The sequence below is a fragment of the Ipomoea nil genome, unplaced genomic scaffold (assembly GCF_001879475.1).
Source record: "Ipomoea nil cultivar Tokyo-kokei standard unplaced genomic scaffold, Asagao_1.1 scaffold1768, whole genome shotgun sequence".
Classification (NCBI taxonomy): domain Eukaryota; kingdom Viridiplantae; phylum Streptophyta; class Magnoliopsida; order Solanales; family Convolvulaceae; genus Ipomoea; species Ipomoea nil.
In genome coordinates, this window is record NW_017618196.1 from 616,634 (window position 1) to 636,627 (window position 19,994).

A 19,994-nucleotide genomic window follows, 5' to 3' on the forward strand; every position below is an offset into this window, starting at 1 on the left:
CCACGTGTCCAGATCTAATGGATGAAAAACACTAATTTTTTAAAAAAATGCGGTGGCATTTTCGTAAATAATTGAACATCGAAGTGCAAGTAAAATGTATTACAAGTGCATGTAAAATGTATTATAGGTGCAAGTAAAAATTTACACAGAGCATCAATACTAAGTGCACCTATAGTTATAAGTAGTTACACCTATAGTTCTAAATAGTTGCACAAATAGTTATAAGTAGTTGCACCTAGGTGCATGAATGTTTGTGGGTGGTTTTCAGGGGTATTACTACCCGCTGAACTCAGATCAATGAATGTTAACAAGGCAAAATTACATGCACTTATAGGTGAAAGTAGGTGCACCTATAGTTATAAGTAGTTGCATCTATAGTTAGAGAAAATTTCAATTTTGGTCATACGACTATCGGGGTCTTGTTAATTTGCACACCTAACTTTCAGAAGTATCAATTTAGCACCTTGAGTATGTAATTTTTCTCAATTTTGGTCATTCCGACCAATTTACCGGTCAAATTCGACTGGAAAAAGTCGTAGGCACAAAAATGGGGGGCAATTTAGTCTTTTCCTGATCGGCTCCCTATTGACCGGACCGTGTTCTTGAACCGGTTCACCAAATCGACTGGTTTGCTTTTGTCGCTTACCCCTCGATTCCCTCCTCCTCTTTCACTTTCCATGGAAGTAAAACTGTAAAATTTCTCAAGCTCTCCCCTTTAATTCCCGGTTCTTGAGTTGTTTTCTTGTACAACCAAACATGGTGGGGCTGCTCGTGATGGTTTTGCTGTTTGCTAGTCTTCTTCCATCTCCATCTTCTTCTTCTGCCAGCTCGGTAATCCCCTCCGACGCGTCGGCATTGTTGGCATTTCAGGTGAAGGCGGACTTGAAAGGGAAGCTTGGGTTTTCTTCCAACTCCAGTTTGGGTTTCTGCAAGTGGAATGGCGTGAAGTGTAGTGAAGGGAAGGTGGTTCGTTTGGTGTGTGAAAGGGTGGGTTTGGATGGGGTTTTTGCTCCTGATACTCTGACTCGGCTTGACTAGCTTAGACTTCTGAGTTTGCAGGATAACTCGCTCGCCGGACCTATTCCCGATCTTTCCCGCCTGGTTAACCTGAAAGTTCTGTTTTTGGACCGTAATTTCTTCAGTGGACTTATTCCTCCCTCAATCTCCACTCTCCACCGCCTCAAAACCCTCGATCTCTCCCACAACAACCTCACCGGCAACATTCCGGCGTCGTTCAACGGTCTGGACCGGTTGTACTATCTCCGTCTCGACTCCAACCGCCTCAACGGCTCCGTGCCGGCGCTTAACCAAACTACTCTCCAGATCTTCAACGTTTCACAGAATATTCTCTCCGGTCCCATTCCGGTGACGCCCACATTATCGCGCTTCAGAACGACGGCGTTTGCCTCCAACAAAGCTCTCTGCGGTGAGATAATACACAAGGAATGCCGCCCTATTCAACCCTTTTTCCACCCATCTCCCGCCACCACTGCCCCGCCGCCGCGTTCCGCCAAGGCCGTCAGTCAATTTGATGAACCGGTTCAAGAACACGGTCCGGTCAATAAGGAGCCGATCAGGAAAAGACTAAATTGCCCCCCATTTTTGTCCCTACGAATTTTTCCGGTCGAATTTGACTGGTAAATTGGTCAGAATGACCAAAATTGAGAAAAATTACATACTCAAGGTGCTAAATTGATACTTTTGAAAGTTAGGTGTGCAAATTAACAAGACCCCTATAGTCGTATGACCAAAATTGAAATTTTCTCTCTATAGTTATAAATAGTTGCATCTATAGTTATAAGCACACCCAGGTGCATGAATGTTTGCGGGAAGTGAATGCTAACAAGGCAAAATTACATGCACTTATAAGTGAAAGTAGGTGCACTTGTAAATGATTGTACTTGCACTTCGATGTTCAATTATTTACAAAAATGCCACCATGTTTTTTTAAGCTATTAGATCTGGACACGTGTCGCGGGCTGATTCGTTCGCATATTCCTTCCTGGGCACTTATTCGCACCTGAGTGCATCCTTTTATATATTATTATTATTATTATTATTTTTTATTTTGGTTATTATTATTATTTTTCTTCCTAAGTATTACTTGTTGCACAGTGCACACAGGCACTTATGGAAATCATCAGCATGCACGCTTTGAAGAAAAGTGATTACAGTGGGTATTTTTTATATGTGTAATAATATCATGGCGTTCAGTGTGCGCACGACTACTAATACGCATATGGACAAACAGTACCAAAGGACACGGAGATGTTTGAAAGTGCTGGTCTTATACTACAAATTGTTTGTGCCACCGAGGGGGAGTACTGATACGGGTGAGTGCACGCTAGTGTTAATGCGTGTGCAGTATAGACGAGGCATGTGTAGCATGCCACAGTTACGCAAAGTTTATTACAATGATAGAGTAGTGTTAAATTTCGATTTATCCACAGACGTGTGAGATGTGTTTTGCAGGTTATTAGTGTGTGATGTATATTGCATATGTGTGTGCACTACTAATTCACACCTGGTTAAATTGCAGATACATTCCAGGTCGGAGTCTGGGAAAACACATAATAAACATGCAATTGGTTTGTGTACGCATGGGTATAGAGGGTGCATGGTCTACAATTGGAACACTAACTGAAATTAGGTAATAACTGGTACGCATACTGTGAGTAACAGAGTGCACATAAGCCCACAAATGAACGCACACAAGTGCACAGTAAAGTTCACGTATGTGCACGATGCCCTGATTTCCCCACTACTTATGCAAAGAATATTTAGAACATGTGCATATATGTCAGAACAACAGGAAACACGTGCAAGAATGGTCATTCAAAAGCTGTTAAATGTGTGGAACAATAACTTCAAAAACAAACATAAATATAGTATTATAGAGCCATCTTCGAGGAAAAAAAAAGAAAAAAAGCCATGATATGCACTGTTAAGCGATCAAAATAACCCAATGAAACACAATCCCAAATGATAAGAAAACACACAGTGTCAAAAAGTACAAAAATCACACAAAAGCACAGTCCCGAACAATATTTTCAACACCAGCCCATCCATCATCCCTAAAATCCTGAGTTAAACCTAGACTAAATGATAAAACATTCGAGAATTCATTGCGCATGAGAATAACACTGTCAATGTCCTCTACAGCATGAAAATGTTCATGATTGGCACAAAACATATCTTCCCGCTGTGAGAAAGTCAGCAAAGAGCAAGAAGGTGACTGCTTTATACCAAAAAGGAGCCGTGAGGCCTCACCTGCAGCAACCACATAACACAAAATAAATCACCAACATCCCCCTAAAATAATTAAACAAAATAACACCCAAATACATAATGGTACTATTAGAAACGGTCGTGCACACAAGACAACACACCCACGCTCTGTCCAATGACATACACCAGAGATGAGTGCACACAAAGTACGCAAACAGTGCACACATCAGCCCATCAAACAACAACACTCTTACCATCAAATCTGTGTACGCCAATAACCTGGACAAAATTGCAGTGCACACAACCACATACATCCACGCTCACACTGGTTTGATAGACAAGTTTTGAGAGCAAACAAACAACACCATCTCCAAAACATAATAAATAAAAACAAAAACATTGGAAATAAGAAAGGTGAACTGTTCATTTTGGTTAACAATCTAAATTTAACCAAAGGAGGTCTATGAAACCCTTCTACAAATCCTCTCTTCTTTTGGACATTTACTTCTACTAAAGGGATATGGAACCTCTAAGAGTCCAAGGAGTTCGTACACGGTACACATGGTAATGCTAGTAACAAAAACCTAAAACCTAGAGAAATCGTGGAAAATGCTCAATTAAAGGTAATTTAGCATCCCCTGGTGATCCGTAAAAAAATTACCAGCGAAGAAAAACAATGTTTTTACAACTACAAAACCCCAACACCTCAACTGAACAAAAACAAAAACACTAAACCTACAAACCAACTGGTAAATCTACGAAAAATATTAACAAAAATTTTCATTAAAAAATGAACAACAAACAACAATGCAAAAATTGAAACCACTAGCTACAAACCAAAGAAGAAAAAATTAAAATAAACTACGAAGTAACCATAATGCAAAAATAAGAAATCCCTAAAACGAAGAACAACGTATACGAGAAAATTCGGCAGAAACCCAACAATCGAAGCACAATCCATTTCCTTGTACGCTTAAACATCGCCGTGCTAACACATATGCACGAAAACCCCGATCGGATCGGAACAAAAAAAATGCACCATGATGCGAAGAAAACGCCAAAAGGGGGGAAAAAAATCCTACCTAGGATTAAGGACTAATGATGTCCACCCAAGAGTGTACACAACCATGGCATTCTATCAAACATAAATGACCAAATTCTTTCTTCGAATTTCGAAATCAATCCAATATTTTTAGCTCCTTGTTACATCTTGCAGCATTTATCAATATCGTTTCTTTCTTCTTTTGCCAGTGCTTCTTAACATCAATTCTGAATTTATTTGCTTTAGTAGAAGTGATCAGCTTGTTTCTATTTAACAATTGACGACAGATTGGACACATTCCAAAAGATGGATTTTGCAAGCTTGATAACAGACATTCTCTACACATTGTGTGTGTATAAGGTGTGAATGTTAGATATACAATAGTCTAACTATATGTACCATAGTATACGAGATACCTAACCTCGTATGATAGCGGAAGCGTAGCCGTGTTGATCTCCAGCCATAGTTGATGTTCCTGTTGTGTTGCCTCTTAACGGTAGACCGTCAGCCATGTTTTGTCTCAGACCTGACTCAGAACCTTAGATGGTGTATCGGTATCTACTGAGCGGTCTGAGTACCGTAACTGAATGTGCTATCTAATCCATAATCCTGTATCCCATCAATCCAGGTTTATATTAGGCACAGAGTTTGGTTGACTAACAACTACTAGTTATTAAGTCCAACCAGACCACTTAATAAGCCTAGTTAACTTGCACCACTTAATTAAGGCCCTAATATATAATATATAATATATATTATTAGGGAAAATCTTACATTCTCCCACTTGGTGCAAGTACTAGCACAACCATCACCAAAGAACAAAACCCACGAATCATAGTGATATGTCCTCTATTTAATCAGAGTAGTATCCATTATGGTCACATGCATTTTAATTCTCCAACTTAGGTCCTTAATGAACAAACCCTATGTTTATTCTCGGTACCTTAAGGGATGTTTCTCAAAATACATTATGTGCACAACTGAAGGAGAAAACGCATCCAAATTGTACAAAAGAGTACACTGTATGATCTCTAAAACTTTATAAGCATGCCTTAAGTAGAGATCTCTTAATGTTAGCATAATGCTAACTGTATTCCATGACTTCTTTATAAGTTAACTTTAAGTACTATCTCTAACAGCTAAGAGCTTGGAGTTGACACGTCTGTCACTCCCACTCATCAAAAATAGTCAAAAGATAGTCAGGTCACAGAAGCATTCCAATAACTTAGACAATAAACCAAAGGTCTAAGTCCATAAATTTGGAATCTTAATCATACACCATAACTTCCCAAATAACTTCAATGTCCATTTTAAATGAACTGAACATAATGAGTCTTACTTTTATGTCCCACAAAATTGTTTTGAGCCTTACAACCGAAATGACCCAGGATTAACTTTGAAAAAATTAAAGACTCTATTAATCACTGAAGAATTTATTAAATTATAGTGCACCATAAGTTAAATGCTTTTTTTCTAATAAATTCCTTAATATTGTTGCAACATTTTCATAAATATGTTGTACAACAAAATGTTCAATAATTTGAACTTATGAATTTATATGAACGAATACAAGATTAATACTTGTGGAATATTTTGGACTTATTGTTTAACATACAACCCAATTTGGAATGTGTGAATACAATAGTTAAATCCAAAAACTTTAGTGGAGTATCTTAATGATCTTTTTCTAAATGGTCACTCCCACTGATTAAAATATTCTTCAGCGAAATTAATAAAATGAACTTAATAATATACATACTCATAATTGATTTATTGACCAACTAACAAATGAAGACATAATTCCCCACCATTAGTTGAACATACTAAATAATCAATTTTTAGTTCCAATTAAAGTCCAACTAAATAATGAAGATATATTTCCCCACCATAGTTGGACATACTAAAAGAAACAAAATACATCTTTCAAAACCAAGTTAGAATTCGGCTCAAAAGATACACTTTAGTATTATTGGAATCCAAAAGATGTATGTCAAATCATGTAACTTACTACAGTTAGTCCGAAGAACCGAGCAAGATTCGTGGATTAATTAATAGAAGTGACTAAATTTTGGGAAGTGACTTAAAAAATATGTTTTGCCAATGCAAATCATGAAACTTAAAATTATAATTGAACTAAATTTATAAATTCTAAGAATTGTGATAAAATTATTATCTAATGGGTTAAGGGATTTATTGACATAAAACTTGCCTGTGGGCTAAAGTTTTAATTCTATTAAACCCAATTAAGAAACCCTTATGATAATATTTTTCACAATTACTAAAGAGCCAGAAGAATCTAGTGACATAAAACTTGCCTGTGGGCTAAAGTTTTACTCAATTAGATCCAACTGAAAAATTTATTTATGATGAAACCATTATCAAATGAGTTGAAGAATCAAATGACATAAAACTTGCTTGTAGGCTAAAGTTTTAGTCAATAAGATTCATTGCTATCATTATGATAAAAAACTTAAGAGATCATGTTCCTTTTCTTAATTCCTGTGGGCAAATTAAGAAATATGATCTAAAGTTTACATCATAAAACTAAACTTCATGATAGAATTGGAAATTATTTACAAATAACAATAAAGTAAATAAATTGATTTATTTCTATCATCACTGATAAAACTACTAAACTACATTCCGATACATAATTGCCTGTGGGCTAAATTATGATCGTAGTCCAGTATTTCATCTTGATTAATTATACAAATATAACGAAATTGCCTGTGGGCTAAATTTCATCATATTACATACAATTAATCACAAATGATATGTCCAAAACTTTATGTGATCAAAACAAACCGCTTAATATATAATTTTAACAGATTAAGGATGTTGTGGCTACTCCCAAACCAAATTAAAATTATAAGATCACTAGACAATTATCAAATTCTTGCCTAAACTTTATGTGATTAAAACTTAATAATCTTAGGTAGCTGAATATGCTGTAGCGATTCCTTAATTAACCAAGATTGAAAACTTAAGAGACTTCAGTAAATTAAAGATGCTTTGGCTATTCTTTAATGAACCAAACAGATTATACCAGATTGTGATGGGAAAATCTAAATATACTCCAAGGAAAAGTGGTTAGAGACTAAGTCTCACTGAAAACCAATAGACTAGTGGCTCAAGATGTTCTTAAGTCATGGCCATTAAAAATAGTATGTCTCCCCGATTCATATATACTTAATGTATAACTGTTTGGGGTATAAACTAGTAAATTGTATGGTATAAACCAGAAAACTGTAGGATTCACCTATGATTAAAACTTAAATGGTGAACTAAATTAGCGGACTAAACGTGCTTAAATTCAGGCACTACCGCACCTAAAGTTTATGCGTAAGTCCAACTTAAATAGGAACTAATATAATTCCATCTCAAAGTATGCATTGCTAAAGGCATAATAAAATTGCATAATTTAAAACAGAATATTATGCTTATGACAAATATGCATAAAATTAAATATCAAACTCATATGTTCCAAATAAATTGCATAACTTAAAGCAATTTACAATATGAGATTTTAAAGTATAAACTTAATATTCAAACATCGATGAGTTCAAACCAAAAGAGTCCCAACATTTTGAATAATAATATACTGAACATATACTTTGAATTTTTAAACTGTAAGCCCATGGTAAAATGTTTTAATGCATGAAGATCAAATTCATGAGAAATAACTGAATTTACAAATTCAAACAATATCACACCAAAAAGATATGCTATAATTTGTAAATCAAAATCTCACAAACCCTAATTGCATAATTAAACTTAATATTATGCACTTAATGTGATCGAATGCATAAAACAATCTAAAGAGTATGAACCAACTAAAAAATATGAATTTAAACCAAATATTCATTTATTCATACTTAACCAAATATGAGCAATCAGAACTTAAATCATAATTCCGAGAACTAAATGAATTATGGAAATAATGGCAAAAGTCAATTGCCTAGAAAATAAGTTTTTCCAAAATTACTAAATTGATTCAAAATCACTCTCCATAACTCAGATAATAATATTATTATTATGAATGGCAAAATTGCAAATAACCAAAATAGCAATAAATAGCCATAATAATATTATCACATTATGTATGTAGGAGACTAAATATGGAAAAACAATGGTTAAAACCGCTAACATTTATAAACGTTTTCGGATAAAATTTTGAAAACTTGATAAAATTTGAAGTCCGAAAAATATTAATGTCAAGAAAATTATTTTCTGAACTGGAGTATTGACACATAAATTTATTTGGAAACAGTTCAAGGTACATAACTGAATACCATAACAATATTAATGTCATCATCAATTAACTAATTATTAATAGCAATAAGTAACATTATAATCACTATTAACATTAGTAATGACAAACTAAAGTATGGTGATGCACTTTTAATGTTTTCATTTTTCTACAGATAAAAATATGTGACTAGTCCAAATTAGCGGTTAACTGTAACTGTAGCACTAATTATCAATAATAACCATAAAAGATAATTAATGACTAACCTTAATGGTGCAAACCGCATTTCCCCATTGCGCTAACAACGATGATGATCCACAAGAGAAGAAAAAACTCCAGAATTCTCCCATATTCACTGTCGGTGTCAGTAGCCTCAATGTAGCGTCCAATGGTACATTTAAAAATTTATTGGTAGGACTTAATTACCAATATTAATAGTCATGTAAAATGAAGTGGTAATCATGCCAATGTGCCAAATATAGCAGATTACCATGAAATGATAATTATTATGAAAAGTAATAAAATGAGATTAGTCCCAAAACTTAATAACAGTAATTAATAATGCCAAATTTAGCTTAATAAGTGGCAAAATTGTAATTAAGGGATGTCAAATACTAATCTCAATTTTACCACATAATAATTAATCATGACTATTATGATACTTAGGGAGACTGAAGTTAGGTAATAACCAAATTACCATTATTTTGACAATATACCAACTATATTGCTTTTGCCATAAAATTAAAGACTTAATATTATTATTAAGGCCCTGAAAAACTATTGATAGATTAAAAATTTAATCAACTTAAACAATAATTATAGTTCTTAATGGCCAAAATAACAATTAAATCCTTAATGTCTCTAAACAGGCCAAAACAATATGTCACATAAACCTCAATGACCCAAGTGAATTATAACATGAATAAAAAATGTCGTACTGAAGTAGACCAAAACTTAATATTATTACCAACGATGAATACCAAAATATGGTAGTTAGTAATAATTAGAAGTGAATAAACATGTTATACTAAAAAAGAGCTATAATTATTATTTAAAATATCAATCAAAATGGTGGGATCCATACTTTAATGACCCAAGATAGGTCCCAAATAGCTTGTTCAAAATAGGTTCTAAAGTCCAGAGACACATAAAATTAAAATATGTCAAATTAAAGGGGAAACCAAACAAGCTGCTTTAGTAAGTCATAATGTCCAAAATTGACCTAAGGATCCAAAATTGAATGATATTTAAAAATGAATTTATGAGTTAATAATATGCTAAATCCAACCTTAATGCATGCTTTTACGAATGTATAATTATAATGATAATTTATATATATACGTAACATGCTTGTATTTGCATATTAATATATTATTAACTCATATATCTTAAATAAATTGCAACACTCGAGGCAATTTAATTTGCACCTTAACATTAAATTAAAATTCAAATAGCAAATTGAAACTTAATATTTGCTCCAAATTAAATAATAATTTAATTATGAATTTAATGCCAAAATTAAGAGGAAACTAAAGGGCATTAATATTCCAAAATAAGCAATTATCTTATTTTTACCATTTGACAAAATAATATACAATATTAATTAAGATAATATAAATATGGCAATTTAAAACTAAATAATTACCATTTACCAAAATTAATATATAATATTAAATAAAGTAAATAAAATTTATGGTAAAATAAAGATAATTGAAATAAGGAATATACTAGGAAACAGAATGACGTACGACATTATGTTTTTAAATTTTCCAAATGTGCAGAATCGCCGTGAACATATGCAGCAGCGGCAGAAGAAAGCGTCTGGACTGAATGTGGTCATGCGGAGAACCAAATCTGCAAGCTCACCACGTTACCTTTCTGCAACGCCCGAGAAGCAACTTAGCCACCATCTCTATCCATGGAAATCAACGAACAACAGGACTTCCATAGAAGATTCTCACCGGATATGAACATAGCGGCCGACCATCCATAATACTCATAGCACAAAATATATCATATACAAAAAACTTGATGTATATAACAACTTAATTTGTTTTAGGCAAAACAATCAACCAAACAGAGATTATAAAGGCTCTTGATACCAAATGTTAGATATACAATAGTCTAACTATATGTACCATAGTATACGAGAAACCTAACCTCGTATGATAGCGGAAGCGTAGCCGTGTTGATCTCCAGCCATAGTTGATGTTCCTGTTGTGTTGCCTCTTAACGGTAGACCGTCAGCTATGTTTTGTCTCAGACCTGACTCAGAACCCTAGATGGTGTATCGGTATCTACTGAGCGGTCTGAGTACCGCAACTGAATGTGCTATCTAATCCATAATCCTGTATCCCATCAATCCAGGTTTATATTAGGCACAGAGTTTGGTTGACTAACAACTACTAGTTATTAAGTCCAACCAGACCACTTAATAAGCCTAGTTAACTTGCACCACTTAATTAAGGCCCTAATATATAATATATATTATTAGGGAAAATCTTACAGTGAACACATGATCATCTGCAGACTCTAGGCATATGGGACACTCTGTATTTTGAGACAATCCTTGATATTGAACATTTTGCATATCAAAAGGTTTTGATGAAAATGCGTTGGCCTCTAACGAACCAAACCCGCCATTCAAAAGACTACCAATTGGCTGCATATTCAGCAGATCAGAAAAAATACCTCGACCTACACCCCGAGTTGGTGGTCCCTGGCGCTTAGCTCCACTGATGCCCCGACGACCATCGTCCGCTGCTGATGAAGAAGGCGAATCGAACGACGTGGGAGAGTCTTCAACTAACGTACGGTAAACAAAGAGATAGAGATCGGGAAAGGAATCCTAATTGATGCGCGTGATCGAATTCTTAAAATTTGATCCGATTAAAACAGTAGTAAAAATCCAAATTACCCCCCTTAACATAAAAATAGGCGCAAGGTAAATTAAAATCCCCAAAAATAATTAAATCAATCTGATAGTGTTAATTGCCGCGTAAGCAGTAATTAAGTAAATACTAGACCAATTAAAGCAAGTAAATGTCTTTTATTGATCACAGTGAAGGCCCTAAGTACAATCTACTTGGTTGCTCTGAGTACCGACTGACAGCGGTCGGGATTCTCTAACAACAACCTATCGATCGTCCAAAAGTCCCTCACACTGTAACTATCGCGGGTATTTATAGCCGCGGAACCGGAGACACAAATCCGGCCATTCGGCATGCTTCCCACGTAGCCACCACGTGTCGTCGTCCCGGGTACCCTGCCTGCCAACGCGTGGAGCCGCCACGTGTCCCTCGTCAGCTCTCTCGCCTAAGGGCTACCGCTCGGTGGTCGACACTGCCGCTCGGGCAACTCCCGGTCGGACCCCGACCGGGTTCTTCACAAGAAGCCCGACCTGTTACCTGCAAAGACAAGAAGACAAAGACAAAGGCGCACCGGCCGGGGTAAAGTTATGCCGGTCGGGATATTCCCTACCAAGAGCCCCCCAGCCCGGGCCTTTTTGACCGTCCGGGAAAAAACGGGAGGGGATGAAGAAGCCCAACCGTCGGCTACCAGACCGACCAGCCAGCTGTCATTCCTTCTCTCGCCACATGTCGGCAGCTGCCGGCCTCTGCGACTGCAACGGTCGCCTCGGAATCTGTGCGGGTAGTGTCACGCAAGTGGACGTGTTTCCCGCCTAAACGCTCTCCTATAAATAGGCCCTTGAGGCCCTCATTTGAACTTTCTCCAATCTACTGCTTCGATCGGTACCCTCAGAGAGCCCCGAGCAAAGCACTTCAGTAGAGCAGTCGAGCAAAGAACTTCCAAGCTTTTCAAAGCCAAGCACCTTCAATCGGTAAGTCCTCTAGTTCTTAGCTTTTACTTACTGCTTTACATTCGTGCGTAGGGTCGGTAGATTGCAACTAACTGTCCTGGACGTCTCAAGTCCCATACTAACCCGACTGACCTTTAGGTAGATCAAAATGACAGACTCCGATAGTCAAAATGTCTCGGTCGCGGACTACGACGAGGAAGTCGAGCGCATCAGCGATGAAGAAGTGGACATCATGTCCTACTCATCCGAGGTCGTCCACCGACCGGAACAAGCCCCCGAGCGGGCCCCTGAGCGAAAGGAAGCATCGAGCTCATCCAGGACATCAGGATCCAGCTCTAGCGGGTCGAGTAGTTCTAGCGGAGAAGACGAGGGAACCTCGACGAGCGGGCGAGATCCAACCGAGGGTTTTAGGGAAACGCCAACCCGGGTGATTGGGGATCACCCGGAAACCGTCCCTCGAGGGGATGATCAAGGACACCTTCCCGAACTGATCGAGGAGGAGACGACCGAGCCGGCTGCACCGACAGCCGATGAGTTCGAGTTCTTGAACAGCGAGAACGTCGAACAACAGATGAGCCGATTGACTAAAGGGGAAGCGGCCAGGATTGCCGAGAAGCTTAGGGGTCGAGTGGAATTTGACACCAGCCGGAGGCTCGGCAAGATCATCGACCGACATCGGGGCAAATGGATCGGGATGCACTACGACTCCCTGATGGCCCCGATCGCTATTCCCTTCCCTCCTCTTCTGACGGCTTTCTTGGGGTACTACCGGGTCGTTCCGGCTCAGATCTGCCCCAACTCGCACAGGATCATCGCTTGCTTTCCCAAAATCTGTGCTCGGCACGAGGTAGCTTGCACGATGGAGTTGTTCAACTTCATCTACCAGGTCAAGACTCTCCCGGCCAGCTATGGAGGTGGCTTTCTGATGCTACAGTCCCGAGCAGACAAATGTGCAATCGAAGGGCTGCCCGGGAACAACAAAGGGTGAAAAAATCATGTTTTCTCCATCAAATACGACCCTTGGATCCTCCCGGTTGAGCGAACTTAGAGCACTCACTAACGGAAACAAGTTCTGCCGGTCGAGACACAGTCGCTCAAGGACGCGGTCACTCGGATCTCGAGCGAGATTCATGAGTACATGATTTTTTGGACGGCCGAGAGTCTCGAGGCGGCTAAACTCCCGCCCCCCGTGCACCACCTGCCAGAAAAATATCTGCCCGTGCCAATGGGCGTAACGGTCGCGAAAGCGCCCAAACGGAAGAAGAAAGGTCTAACATTAGCTAACTCCTCCCGATCGTAACTCCTCGAGCGATGCTTAATTTCCCGATCTAACTAACTTTTATCTTCTTTGTTTGCAGCCATGGCAGAGTTCGGAGACGATGACGCTCCTCTTCCCCCGCCTGCCAAGATCTCGCTTGGCAAAAAGAAGCCAAAGGCCAAACCAACCAGGCAGGAGGAAGTCCCGGTGGCCCGACCCATCGGGACCTCGACCATCACGACGGCCGAGGGCTTTGTCGTTGATCCGACCAACGTCTTGGTCACCCGGGGGAAAGAGAAGGTGCCCGAGAAGGGCGTGACCGAGGTCGGTGGTATCAAACGCCGCATGGAGCAGCGTAGTCCGAGCCCCTCGGCCGGGCAGAATAAGGACGGTTCATCTGTTCTTGCTCGGATCAGCAATGCCGGGCCCGTTCGGGAGGATCTGAGCAAGCTCACCCCGACCCAAATGGCCGAGAAAATCGGCCTCGACTTGGCCGAAGCAAAAACCCGTTCCCTTACTTTCTTTTTACCCCGAGTGTTATCAGTCGTGCTAACGTAATTTGCCGCACAGATTTCCCGAGTGGCTCAGCTCCTGCAAGGTCGAGCCATGCTGGCCGACGAGGCCGATCGGCATAAGAAGACCGCTGCCCGACGCCTTCAAGAGGTCAAGGACATCCAGGCTGAGCTGGAGAAGGTCCAAAGGGACCTTAAGAAGAACGAGGAAGATCGGGTCCTAGCCGAGAAGGTCGCGCAGCGGGCGATCGGGGAGGCTACGGAGCTGAAGGCCCGGTTGGGGAACCCGGACGAGCTAGCCCAGTCTGTGTTTAAGGACAACGACACAGGCTCTTCATTCCTTACGGCGACCCGGAGGACGAAGATCGGGGAAGACCTGATCCTATCATTCGGTCGGTGGGCCTTCAAAGCCGGGCAAAGAAAAATGCTCGAGAGGGCCCAGAAACGACTAGGGCAAGCTCTTGAAGGAGACGATCTACAGCTGGTTTTGTCCGCCCTTCCTCCCGACCTTGCCGACCCCGGTCCCTCTCCTTTCGCCCCAAAGGACAAGGCAGCCGACCCGAGCGGGCCTGCGGCGACGGCCCCGAGTGAGGCAGAAGCTTCCAAGAAGGGGGAGGCCTAGGTAAGCCTCCATGGTCGGGGTTTTTCCGAGCGACGAGCCTACAATACTTCATCCCAGCCCCCACACTATTGTGCCCTCGAGGCACGAGTGGGTGCGATAGTGGAAAGAAGTTGGACGGATCGGGGAATTATGCTGCGAGCTCTGGCTTTCCCGATCGGTGGCGTGACCCAATTGTTCGCCGAAGAGGAGCGGATTTGACCGTTCGACTGACTCGCCCGGTCGATGTGACTTGGTAATGAGGTGTCCTGCATGCAATGAAGGTAAAGAAAATAATCGACCGGGCCGCCGTGTGCAAACGGTCGAGCAGTCACCGATCGTATATACATTGAACCTTCCCGCACGCAGGCGGTTGAATAAATATTTACAACAATGAAATTAAAATATACATGACGACCGGGACTAACTCGCAGGTCGAGCCCCCACTTCGTCTAAAAATTTAAAAAAATAGGCTAATGCCTAAACATAACGAGGTGCTCGGAATTCCAAGTCCCCTCGATTACCCGACCGGTGGTCGTCTCCAGTCGGTATGTCCCCGGTCGTACGACCGCGCTGATTACGTACGGCCCTTCCCAATTCTGAGCTAGCTTTCCACCTTCTAAAGGTTGACTGGCCTCCCTTCGTCGTAGGACGTAATCTCCCACCTGAAAGTAACGAGGGTTGACCCGGACATCCTTTGAACTCTTGACTCGCTTCTGATACTCGGCCATACGCCGAGCTGCTAACTCTCTCTTTTCCTCGACCCCATCGAGGTCCACGACCATCGCATGTTCGTTCTCCTTCGCGTTGTAAGTTCTTTCTCGATCGGTCGGGATCCAGGCTTCGATCGGGAGTCGGGCTTCTACTCCGTAAACCAGGGCGAAAGGGATCTCCAGAGTAGTTTCCCTCGAGGTCGTATGATAAGTCCACAATACATATGGCAACTCATCGGCCCAACTACGACCAGCCGAGTGTAGCTTCATCTTTAGACCTTCCAAAATCGTCCGGTTGGCATTTTCTACCTGCCCATTCCCCTGCGGGTAAGCCACCGACGACCGGACGTGAGTCGTCCCGATCGTGGCCAAGAAATTTTGGAAATACTGGCTTACAAATTGGTGGCCGTTGTCGCTGATGAGATGCACAGGCACGCCAAAGCGGGAAATCACATTGCGCCAAAGGAACCGAGCACACTGCTGAGAGGTGATCGTGGCTAAGGGCTCGGCTTCTATCCACTTGGAAAAGTAATCAATGGCGACAATTACAAACTTTCTCCGACCGGAGAGCTGAGGAAAAGGGCCCAAGATGTCTAACCCCCCACCAAGCAAAGGGAATTGCAGTCGTGACCGGTTGATAAAAGGTTGCTGGTCGTCCAGGCATCCGGGCAAACAGTTGGCACGTCTCACATTCCCGGGCCAACTTTTCACAGTCTAGCTGGAGGGACGGCCAATAGTACCCGATCAGCATGATACGACGGGCTAGCGACCGGCCTCCTTGATGTGAAGAAAAATACCCGAATGCAATTCCTTCATAACCAAATCGGCCTCAAATGCGGTCAAGCAACGCATAAGAGGGCCTCCATACGATCGCCTATAAAGATGACCGTCCAAGACTTGGAACCTCGGGGCTCTAAGCTTGGCCTTTCGAGCATGTTGGGGGTCGTTTGGGAGTCGACCGTGCTCGAGGAAATCTTTCAGGTCGGTGATCCAGTTGTCTTCTACCGGTTGGATTGGGTTGATTGGCAAGCGATGAATGCTGTGTCTCGGGATCACCAGAATCCGTGCTATCTTGGACATGTGTTCTGGGGCGTCTTGGGCCAATTTGGACAAGATGTCTGCATCGGCATTATCCAATCGGGGTATGTGCCGGACGGTATACCCCCGGAACTGAGCAAGTTTCTCCAAGGCCAGGTCTCGGTATAACTGTAGACGCTCTCCATTGACTTCATAATCCCCGAGGACCTGCCCGACCACGAGCGCGGAGTCCGTTTGAGCTCGAATGTATTCAGCCCCCAAGTCCCGAGCACACTGTAAGCCATTGATAAAGGCTTCGTACTCGGCTTCATTGTTAATCGGATGGAACTGATACATAAGGGCGAAATAGACTTTGAATCCCTCCGGGCCCGTGACCCCCACTCCTCCTCCTGCACCTTTCTTGCTACTCGACCCGTCAGTAGCTAGCGACCACCACTCAGCCTCGGGATCCGCAACCTCGGGAGGTCGGGTATCCCGGGCGGTGCACTCGACTAGGAAATCAGCAAGGGCTTGACCTTTGATGGCTGGTCTCGGTCGATATTCGATCGCGTACTGGGTCAGTATTAACGCCCACTTGACTAGGCGACCGGATGATGAAGCAGTTCGGAGGACTGGCCCGATCGGTTGATCGGTTAACACGCGAATTGCTCGACCCTGGAAGTAGGGAGCCAACTTCTTCGCGGCAATGTATAAGGCGTAGACGACCTTCTCTAACGGGGAGTACCGGAGCTCGGGACCATGTAGCGCGTGGCTTACATAGTACACCGGTCGCTGGACCCCTTCCGGATCGGTTCGGCACAATACTGCACTTACTGCTCGATCGGAGACGGCGAGGTACACGTCTAGCTCTTCTCCGAGCTCGGGCTTTGAGAGCACGACTGGTGACATGAGATACTCCTTTAGCTCATCAAAAACTGCTCGGCATTCTTCGTCCCAGACGAATCCATTCACTTTACGTAATACCTTGAAGAAAGGTAAAGTGCGCTCAGCTAACTTAGAGAGGAACCGGCTGAGAGCTGCCAACTGACCGGTCAATTGCTGGACCTCCAGAACAGTAGAAGGTGGTTGCATGTCCAGAATCGCTTTCACTTTGGCCGGGTTGGGCTCGATTCCCCCCTTGGTCATCATGTAGCCGAGGAACTTCCCGGTCTGAACCGCAAATGTGCACTTGGTCGGGTTCAGCCGCAACTGGTACTTCCTCATAATTTGGAAGCACTCCCGGAGGTCCCGAGTGTGGTCGGATCGCTCCCGAATCTTGACCAGCATATCATCAATGTAAGCTTCCATCGTTCGGCCTAACAGATCAGCGAAGAGCATATTGACCATCCTCTGGTAGGTCGCTCCCGCGTTACGGAGGCCGAACGGCATCACTCGGTAGCAATACAGCCCGTCCGGGGTTACGAAGGCTGTTTTGCTCTCATCTTCATGGTGCATCATTATTTGATGATATCCTTTGAACGCATCCATGAAACTCATCAACTCGGCCCCGGCCGTCTCATCGACCATCTGATGGATACTCGGTAGAGGATACGGGTCGAGCGGGCAGGCCTTATTGAGGTCGGTGAAATCAATGCACATCCTCCAAGCTGGGGGCTTAGGAACAAGAACAATGTTAGCCACCCACTCGGGGTAAATCACCGGACGGATGTGCTCGATCGCCGCCATCTTCTTAACCTCTTCTCTGACAAACTCGCGGCGATCGGAAGAAAGGTGCCGGGTCTTCTCACGACCGGCTTTGCTGCGGGATCGACGGCTAGCTTGTGACAAATTACCGATCGATCGATCCCGGGCATGTCTTCGGGCCCCCATGCAAAGATATCGGCATACTCCCGGAGTATGGCCAAGATTTTCGTTCTGAGCTCTGGGGTGAGGGCCCGACCAATTTTAATCTTCCTGTCCGGTCGGTCCTCGGACAGGGGAACTTCCTCTATTTCCTCGGAAAGCTCGGGTTGTTCCTTCCGGTCCTTAGCCTCTTCCTTGGCTATAGTGTTCACCCGGGAAGACTGACCGGAGTCACGTCTATTAACCGCTCGGGTATAACACTTCCGGGCGGATTGGACGTCGCCACGGACTACACCAACCCCATTAGGGGTGGGGAATTTCATGCAGAGGTGAGGTATCGAAATTATCCCACCAATCTCATGATTGCAGGTCGGCCCAAGATAATGTTGTGGACGCAATGGAGGTTGACCATAACGAACTCTAGCTCCATCTTGATCGACTTCGGGGATGTGCCGATCTCGACCGGGAGCGTTATTTTTCCCTCGGGGTAAATAAGCGCCCCGGTAAATCCCGACAGTGGTACACCGACCGGAGTCAGCTCCTTCCTGTCGAGTCCAAGCTTCTCGAATACGTCCAAGTAAAGGACGTTGACACTGCTCCCAGTGTCCACCATAACCCTCTGGACATCCGTCCCTTTAACATCAATCGTGACCACGAGCGCCTCCATGCCATGGTCACCGCTGCTGGGTTGATCTTCGAGGGCAAAGGTTATGGGCTCCATCTTCTGCCTCTTCCCGGTGTCCCGGGAATCTACTACGGCGATCGGGCAATTACCCCTCGGTCGAGAAGCGTCGTCCAAACCACCAAAAATGACGTGGATGGTCGGCTTTCCTGCCAGTCGGCTGCTAGATGGAGGGTCAGGGTCCCGTCGGTCATCACGACGATCGTCTCTTCGATTGTCTCTTCGGTCCTGACCTGATCGATCGGAGCGTCCATCACGATCGGAACGATCGGAGCGGTGATTGGAGCGCCGGTGATCTCTCCGATCGGTATTCCTCTTGGTATCATCTCTCTTCCCCACACACTTGTCCAACTTCCCAAGATTGAGCAAATCCTCCAACAGTTGGTGCAAGTGGGTACACTCCTCAGTGTCATGCCCGGCACATCGGTGGTAAGCGCAATGCTTACTCTTGTCGGGGCCGTCTCGATCGGGATGGGGGAGTTTAATGAGATTGCAAGACTGAGCGTACTGCATGGCCTTCGCTGCGGATCGGTTCAAGGCCGTAAACTCACCAGCCCTGGTGCGGAATCGGGGATGGTCATCACCCGATCGGTGTTCTGCCCGGCCGGCCGGTTTACGGGACGAAGACCCGACCTCCTGCGAGCGCTTTACGGCATTCGCCTCGCCGGCGTTGGCATAGTCCATGACCCTTCGAAGGGCCTCCTCATACGTGGCCGGGTGGTGGAGAATGAAGTCTTGATACAAATAACCCGCCCGGAGGGAGATGTGTAACATATGGGTGGCGGTCGCATCATCCATAGGCTCGACTTCTCCGACCGCCGCCTTCCACTTGACAAGGAAGTCGGTCAAGCTCTCTCCTTCAAGCTGCTTGGCCTTCTCCAAGTACATGTAGGGCTTCCTCACCACCTTGGAGGTGATGAATTTCCTCACGAACTTGATCGCCAATGCGTCAAAATTTGCAATTGAGCCCCGCTGCAAAGTCCGGAACCATTCCGCCGCCCGACCGGTGAGTGTGGAATAAAAAGCCCTACACATCACGGCGTCTGATACGCCCTTCAACATCATGTTGCCG